The sequence below is a fragment of the Henckelia pumila genome, chromosome 3 (genome assembly GCF_033568475.1).
Source record: "Henckelia pumila isolate YLH828 chromosome 3, ASM3356847v2, whole genome shotgun sequence".
Taxonomy (NCBI): domain Eukaryota; kingdom Viridiplantae; phylum Streptophyta; class Magnoliopsida; order Lamiales; family Gesneriaceae; genus Henckelia; species Henckelia pumila.
The window spans coordinates 43,700,171-43,710,069 of record NC_133122.1 but is presented as its reverse complement, the minus strand read 5'-3'; positions in this window follow the sequence as shown (position 1 = coordinate 43,710,069).

The window sequence follows — 9,899 nt, the reverse complement described above, 5'->3', positions numbered from 1 at the left end:
AAAAAAAAATTAAATAACAAGAACTCGAAAGAAATAATTATAAACACCGCTCCCCGGCAACGGCGCCAAAATTTGATAGGCCTGTCGTTAGCCAACAAACTTAAAATTCCTACTCCTTAACAAAAAGAGTATAGCAATGAGCAGGGTCGAATCCACAGGGAACGAGTATTTATTTCTTTCAAGTAAATGTAATTAAAAGGGGGGTTTTTGGTTTTGAAGAATAAAATAAAAAATAAAAAAAATAATAATACTAATGCGAGAATTAACTAAATGAGATGAACAAATAATTACAAGAGAAAATTTAAATATTTTACCAAACTCTGATTCAAGGAATTTTCATATTTCAACTATATCACTGATCATTGGCTAACAAATAATTTATTCATGCAGTTCTAGCAATTAACCTTAAAATCATAGGGATAGCCACTAAGATTTTTGTGTTATCCTATTTTAATTGACCAAACCCAGCATCCAGTCAAAACTTATCAATAACCAACTGGGCACGATAGCGTTCCATGTTGATTAAAAATAGCTTTTCGATTTGTGAGAACAGTTAATCCTAAAATCTAACAATAGAGATAGCTGCAATTGTTAAACCTAGTTTCGTTAATTTATTTAGATCAAACATGTCATGATATCACAACACACCTAATCTATCGCTACTCAAGTACCAATCATTCATGACAATTACGGATCACTGAATTCATGGATAGCATTCAAAAGACGTAAAACCAATTAATTTGTCAGATTAATCGACCCACAACTTTCATAAAATAAAGCATAAATCAAAAAATACTAGAAACAAGCAAGAACATCAATCTAAATCAAAACCTCACAGTAATAAATCGAAATACAAGAAATATTCCTTGAATCAGAACTAAAAACTTAGCCAAGCATAGCTGGCTTCATAATTCTCTAAAAATATAAAAGATTAAATCTAAAAAATATGAAAAAGAAAAGAAGAAGAAAATTCACTGTCTTTTGTCGTGCAGAACGTTCAGATGCCGAGCAGAAATCTGTCCCTCCAAAAAAAATCCTCTAAACTAACGTGTAAAACATAGGATAGAAGGAAAAATAAAAATCCTAGGAAAAGACAAGATTATCTTCAAGATAATCTTGATAGTTTTTTAAATAAAAGAAAAACCTATCTTCAACAATATTTATCTCAATTAAAATCTTCTCTTCAAAATCTTCCATAAATTAAATACCATATTAATAATTCTTCAAATATGGTATTTTCTTCTCAAATTCTGAAATCTTCTATTCCCACTAGACAGTAAAAACGTAGTAACTCAGCGCGCCCACGCCTTGCTTCAGCACCTCTTCTAGTTTGCTCAATTTCTCAAACTTTCTTCTTGGCAACTCCAAATGTAATAAAATTCAACTTTTTTTAGCCCAAATATTTGCCAAGATCATCAAACTTTCTCCAACTACAAAAGACGATAAAAACTCACCAATTAATAAATGCAACAGATAAAAATCCGAGAAATATGATACTAAAAATATAACTATTATAAACCTATCAATACTATATATCAAAAATTTATTAAGAATATATTTTTTTCTAAATTTATCAAAATAAATAACAAAATATATACATATATTAATATTAATAATTTATATGTCTACTAACATGAATGAGATTCAAATAATAATTTTATGCTAAAAAAGTATGTTATCATAAACGTATATTATATATTATACATAAAAAATATATAAACTAAAGAATAGTAATACTTTTAATTATACATACTTTAACAAAATCATTGGTGAACATTGGGAGAATAGCATTTTGACCCCCTGTAAAACTCATAAAAATCATAAAACTCCTTGTGTAAATTTAATAGGCGAAACACGCAGAATGAAGCCTATAACCCCTATATCCGGAAAGTAATATTCACGCGCTATGAATATGAGTATTTTTGGATTTTTTAAGAATTTTAATCCCAAAGTATCGAAAATACCCTTAAACCCTATATTAAATCATAGGCTATTTTATCTCTCCTTTATTTTAAAAATATATATCTTTTTTAGTATACTAATATATATATATATATATATATATATATAAATGTATGTATATGATGAGACTTTTTAATTCAATGAAAAAGAAAAATAAATTTTATTTTAAAATTATTTAAATTGTATTTTATTTTTTATAAACTATATTGATTTTTTTTGAAAAAAAAATATTGATCATTAAATTCATAATAATATTTTTCTAGAAATAAAATTTTATTAAAAACAAAATAGTTTAGTGAGTTAAATTTTAATTAGTAAGATCAAAATAGACTGAAAAAATTAGCATTTTCGATTTAAAACAAAAATTAATTCAAATTATTTTAATATATTTAGAATAAAATTCATTAACTCATTTTTAAAAAATTATCTTTCATATACATCATTTCATTGATTTTTGAAATAATATGTAACAATCTGTATTCTTCATCATTTTCCTTTTGCTATTTTTTTATTTTTACTTTTTTTAACAAAAAAGATGACGTCTTCTTTCTAAAATTTTTCATTTCCTATTATCCGCGTCTTCAACCTCCAGATTTTGCACCTTTCCAGCCCTAAAAATTGGCAAATGCATATGGAAGAGGAATCGACTGAAGGAGCACCAGTGTAAAGAAATTGAAAATTGGTTTCCTAGGTGGGTTTTCTTTTTTTAGAGGTACTTAGTTGGATTTTCTGGGATTGAAAGAAATGGAGGTGAAAAATTAAAATGAAACAAATGTATGCGAAAAAAATTACCTCGAGAAAGAAAGAAAATAAATCACTTCTCATTTGATTTCGGGTTTCCATGCTTCAATATGAAAGAATTCTTCTCATGTGCAGCTACGACTAGGTATGAAAGAGGGGATGAACAAGACGACCTTGTGGTTATTTGTTCCTCTTGATTTCACAGAGGGGAGAAGGGAATTGGGAGAGATTTGTAGAGAAAAGGAGGAATGATGGAGGTGTTTGTTCCTCTTGTGGTGGTTGTCTGTTAAAAAGAGGGTAAAAAAGTATTTACCTAATTTCAATATAATTATAAACTTTGAAAAAATCGGATGGGGCATGTGAGCTTCATTTTGAATAAAAGAGGGTGTGCTTCACTTATTAAATTTACACTTGGGTTTTATGATTTTTATGAGTTTCATAGGGGATCAAAATGCTATTCTTCCGTGAACATTTGACTAAAACGAATGGACCAAAACCCGATTTAACTAAATATTTTTTAGGCTAATCGAATCCAACCTAATTTCTCTCCAAAATCGAATTAATCGAATCGGATTAAAATCATTATTTCGGTTGATAACTGATATGTACTAGTTTAATTTAAAGAGTGAATAAATTTAATTAAGATATGGGTTGGACTTATTGAATTGGAGGCTAGCTCAATAGAGCCGTACGATTTGGCCCAAGGATGTGAGCCCGAGATTTCTGGAGGCCCACGGCCCATCTTGAACAATCTATAAATAGAAAGTCGTTTCTCACCTCCAAGGTACACACTCTCATTGTCTTAATTTATGTTTTAAAACTCTCTAGTTTTTGTGAGTACGGATTTTGAATGTCGCTGACTGAGCGTCTGAGGATTTTCGTCGTGCATCCCTCGACGCTTCTAACTATTTTGTGACACATGTGACGACCTCATTTTGTTGAATTGGATACACAAGGATCATTTTGTTTCGTAGAGTTGTTATTTATTCTAATTGACTGAGCATACAGATAATATCATTCTATGAGTTATATTTTGTTTGAGGGTCATTTTGGAACCTGTTAGATGGGTGGATTGAATTGTGTTTCCTGGGAATGCCCACTGTATTTGTTTTTTACCCACTTTTTAATGAAATTTATTCATTAAAAAAAAATGTTCATTGGTGATAATGCAAAGATTATGAATAAGATAACAAAACAGAAGCAAAAAAATTTATAATTTTTAAAATTATTCTTCATCCCATTCAACGGCTAACAAAATGTCCTATATCTATAATCATGAAAAAAAATCGGAAAATAGTAATTCGAAAAAAGTCACTAGCAGTTTCTGAAGCATTAATTACTATGTTTAAGTTGAAAGAAAGTAGTCAAGTTAATTAATATAATATTTTGTAATTTTGAATATAGTAATATTTATTGCGTTTTATTTTTCAATTTTTTTTTACTAATTAAACATAACATTCCCTATGTTTGTAATAACATTGGATTTGGAAATTCCAATTCATAATTTATATATTGTTTGCTCAAAAATTTAAAATAAAAAATCGTATACAGGTAGACATACTCATTAATATTAATAATTTTTAAAAAAGGAAATTAATTATCGATGAACTGGAAATATTTTCTAAAAAAATAAATAAAATCGGCCGATTTTGAGAGGAATTTACTGGAAATTTTATGAAATCTTTCCAAATACAAAATTCCTTTTTTTTTTTTGACTGGATATACAAAATTCCTTTTTAAAATCCAATCTTACCAAATAATATGGTTCTAATCAGAATTCCAAATTCCTACCAAATCCTAGGTTGCCAAACATAAGGAAATAATTTGACTTGTACGGGTCAAGCAATATTCGACCAAATACTATATAAATTCGGACAATGTTTTCAATCTAAAAACGAGAAAAAAAAAAAAAGATTAATTCCTCTGTCAAAAACTAAGTCATGGCAAAGATTGTACTAACTTTGTTTCTTGCTTCTTGTTTGATCGGAGTCGCACTTGCATCTCGTCCCAAATTTGAGACCGATGGCACAATAGTAAGTTGGCTATCAAAAATATATACATTCAATCTTCTTATAATATTCTTTTTTATGTTCGTATCACAACTATATACATTTTTTTAATTATTTTTTTATGAATGTAGTGGCCTAAAGATTGGTGCGAGCCTCAATTTATGATTCCACATGAGAAGCTCTAAGGGTTTATAGACTATGCTTGCGGCTTGGCGGATTGTGGACCAATCCAACTCGGTGCACCATGTTTCGAACCCAACACGGTGTATGACCATGCGTTCTATGCCCTTACCCTAGATTTTCGTCGCACGGGCCGTTGCGATGGCTCGATCGGATGGAGAACCTCGCGTGATCCATGTAATTATTAATCCTCTTCCTATATCTATATTCTTCAAAATTTTAATTTATAGAATAATATAATATAATGTAGCAAACAAATTAATTAATTGTTTAGTACTCCTAATTAATATTTAATACGACTTGTCTTGTGTTTTCTTGAGTGCAGCCCACGGTGATTGCCAATATCCATGAGTGCACAAGGAATACATGAAGGAAGCGGATGGTTTCAAGTATTTTTTAACTTGTAATTAATATTGAATTTTTATAGATGAATATTTTTGTATTAAATTAATAAATATATATATAATTTTTTTGGCTCTAATTATCTCGACTTGACTGATCTGTAGTTTATTTGTATCTGTCCTTGATTATCTATTATATTTATGTATAATATAAGATTAGTTAACTTTTTTTTAACAAATGTATAAAAGATTAGATGAACTTATTACTTATATATACTTTGTAACCAGAATTCTATGGGCACACATCAAAATAAATTTAAAGTAATATTTATGAGTATCATGACGCGTGGGATAGTGAATATATATGATCAATATCTCATATTTTGAACATATATGCATGTTGCTCGAATTTAGAATATACTTTTTTTTTATAGATTTTGTTTTTAAAGTAGAAAATTTCCATCTGTCGAACAAAACAATTACATTATGCCTCGAAAATACAAAAGAAACATAAATATAAAATGAACCAAATAACTTGTTTAAATGTTGAAAACACGAAAAAAAAACCTAAAAAAAAAAAGAAAAATATCATTATTTAATTAACACATCAAATTTTTTTATATAATTATTAATTATTAACTATATATATATATTTATACTCATGGTCATAGAATGTGCGACTTTTAGGAACTACCAAATGTATATCGTGGAAAATTCGTTTTTGCAAGCAAAATAAAATATATAGAAGCTACAACTTAATTTTTTAATTACTTCAAAATTTATGAAAAAATTACATAAAAAATATGATATTTAATGCACATATAACGTGTGTACAATTCCTAGTATATGCTAATTAATGTACGTAAGACTTAATAATTCATTAAATTTTTTAATGAATTGTTTAGACCTCTACATAAACAACCACTTCTAATCTATAAAGATTAAACCAAATTTTCTTTTCCGATATTCCCTTGTTATGAGATTAAAATTTGTTATGAAAAACTATTATAATATATATAGTTATACTTTATACCACATTTACTTTTATTGACAAATAAGATTTGTGAGTGTTGAAGCTGTGTCTATTAACAATGTAGAATCCTTTGCATGCAATGCAATCAGATCTTGTTAATAAAGTACACAATAATCTATTGCTAATTTTGTGATTATTTGAAAGAAAATTTCATCACTGGGCCAAGATTACACAATATATTTCTCATTTTGTTACTTGAAATAAAAGTTCAAGATTTGCCCAAGAATTGTTGTGATTTACCGTAAAAATGTGTTTGTTAATTATGATTTTGATTATAATTATACAAATGGTTGATATCGTTGAAATTTGATGAGATAGAAGAGCATAATTGCAGATCACAAGGCATATATGGTCTTATTTGTGAGACGAGTCAACCATACTCATATTTATAATAATAACTAATAAGTAATACTTTTGACATAAAATATAAATTTTCTAATGGATAATCCATATAAAAGACCCGTCTAAAAAAAATGACCATTGAAACCGTCTCATAAGAGTATTTATTTCAACAATATATGTATGTATGTATGTATGCATGCATGCGTTATGCATGCATGTGTGTGTATAATGTTCGCCCCTAAAGTCCTAGACCGTAGACCGACATTTGGCATTGTTGGTATAACTAGCCTCTTTCTTTCTTTTCTTTTTCATTGATTTTTACAATTACAATAATACCCATATTTTAGGGAGTGTTTGCAATAGATTGTGCTTTTGTAGAAGTGATTAATTTATAGATTATAAAATAATCTATAAAAAAGTTAAGAAAAATCAAAAGTAGGTAGTGTTTGGAAACAAATGTGAAAATCTAAAAATCAAAGTTGGGTAGTGTTTGATAAATAAGTGATTAGAGTGATTTTAACAATGAACTTCTTATTAGAATCACTTTTGAAGAATCATAATCACCACATGATTAGCTTTTGAATTTCAATTAATGGAGTGTTTGCAATAGATTGTGATTTTGTAGAAGTGATTAATTTATAGATTATAAAAAAGTTAAGAAAAATCAAAAGTTGGTAGTGTTTGGAAACAAATGTGAAAATCTAAAAATCAAAGTTGAGTAGTGTTTGATAAAATAAGTGATTAGAATGATTTAACAATGACCTTCTTATTAGAATCACTTTTGAAGAATCACAATCACCACATGACTAGCTTTTGGATTTCAATTAAGTTAAGCATAAGCTAACACATAATTTAAGTTTAAGAAACACACAAAAATGATTTTTTTAAGCCAAAAGCTAGCAATCACTTTTTTTAAGTGATTGCAAACATTCCCTAAGTCAAGCATAAGCTAACACATAATCTAGGTTTAAAAAACAAACAAAAATGATTTTTTTAAAGTCAAAAGCTAACAATCACTTTTGTTTAGTGATTGCAAACAGTCCCTTAATATGATCAAATTAACTAAAAAATTAGATTTTATGAGCACACGACACATGCATCATGATACTAATATATATTATATATATATGGTCACTGACTATTATTTAGTGTTATATACAAGATCAGATTAATATTTTCAAAATTCCACAGATCTAGACATTTTTCTCTCTACGAAAAGAACTAAAAAAGTTAGATTTTTATTTATAAAAAATAAAAGAAACAAAGTAGTCATGGAAAAGATTGTCCTAACTTTGTTTCAAATCCAACAACTTGTATGATCACGCGTACTTCTCTTTAACAAAGAGTATCGTCTTATCGGTATTTGTAATGCCGATATTGGAATTACGGGTCACGGACTCTATCTCTTTCGTGAGTTCGTTTAAAATTCTTCATAACATTTGATTGATATGATTACGTACCCTATTCACTTATCGTATGTTTAATATGTGCATCTTAGTGTAAATGTGTAATTGTAGCTAGAGACGGATCTAGGAATTGGAGTTAGGGTAGGCTTGAACTTAAAGTAATAAATTATATATTATGATAAAAAATACATAATAAATTTTATATCTAGGAATTGGAGTTAGGGTAGGCTTGAACTTAAAGTAATAAATTATATATTATGATAAAAAATACATAATAAATTTTATTCATTATATATTTTAAAACTCATCTGAAAATTTCATGAATTTAGAGTAATGCTACAATAAGTAAGACTCAAAATTTTCATTTTTTTTCCAACCACTACAATTTTTTATTTTGATGCAACAATGAATAATTTCATTATTCAAATAATATATTTTTCTCTCAAATCATGAAAAATGTCACTTTTCAATACATTTATATCACACAATTATTATAATTTTAGAAATTAATATGAAACAAAAAATATATTTTGTTTGTATATGTATTTGAGACTTGAGAGACCGAAGTCATAAACTGGATTTTATAAAAAAATATTAAAAAAAACAAGCATACAAAATTTAAATTTACTATACCAATTATAATTATTTTGAAATTATATATATATATATATATATATATAACAAAAAAAAAGCTGTGATATAGCCTAGCACAGCACATATGTGGATTCGTCCATGATTGTAGCTATATATGATTGCTGCGATTGATCGGATCAGAGTACTTCAAGCAGATAATTTGTTAAGGAGAACAATATATATGTGTTTATTAGGCATAATGTTTCCTTTTATGGTCTGCAAACAAAAAAAATAAGAAGAAGACATTGTGTTATTATAAACATTAGCCACTGAATCATAATATATAAATATAATTTTTTTTATATTTAATGTTTTTTTAAAAAAAATTAAAGTACTTCGTTTATCCTTATTTTTTGTGTTGTGGATTTTTTTCCAAATATATTAAAATTTTAGTTGTTGTAGAAATTCAGTTTCAAAAGAAATTAATCAAAAGCGAGATGATAAAAGAAGTGATAATAGAAAAAAGTGGGAGAAGTGGGTAAGAGATGGAGGCATAAAATGAACAAAATGGGAAAAAATCACCATGACACCAAAAAAATAATTTGTATAGGTCTCTCACACTTAATAAAATAATAATAATAATGATATAAAAAAAGTCTTTTCACATTCAAATTATCTCGTATTTATTTTTATATATTATTATATACATTGCATATATCTTTTACTATTTAATAAAGCAAGAGGAAGTGATAGTAACTTATTTGGTATTTTTATGTGATTTGCCAAATATACCCTCATATCAACAATTAAAAAAAATAACTTCTATGGATTATTCAGTAAATTTAAAAACTCTTTCAACCCCAATACCCATGTTCTCTCCCACTCATTCTCAACTCCTCATTGATTTTTTTGTACGTACATTTAAGTATAATTCTAAGTACAATTCTTCAAAGTTATATGAACAACCGACATGCACATTCTCTCCCACTCCTCACAGTCACTACTTCTTCAACCCCACCAACAAAAAAACCATTCATTATTGCTCTTCATTTTAGTTAACTGAACTCCAATAGCATTTGAAGCCTTACTGTACGGAACTTTTCATTTGCCTTACTTAAATATAATAGAAAATTATAGAAAATGTCTTCCATGGGATGGAATATCGAAAGAACTGGGCGACATCGTGTTCGAGTTCTTACAAATAATAGATTAACTTCAATAAGACGCGATGGACAACAAGAAGATCGACTTGCACGCCGCCGTGAGTATTACCGAAGACGTCGAACCGAATCAGTGAATGCGTCAACTTCAA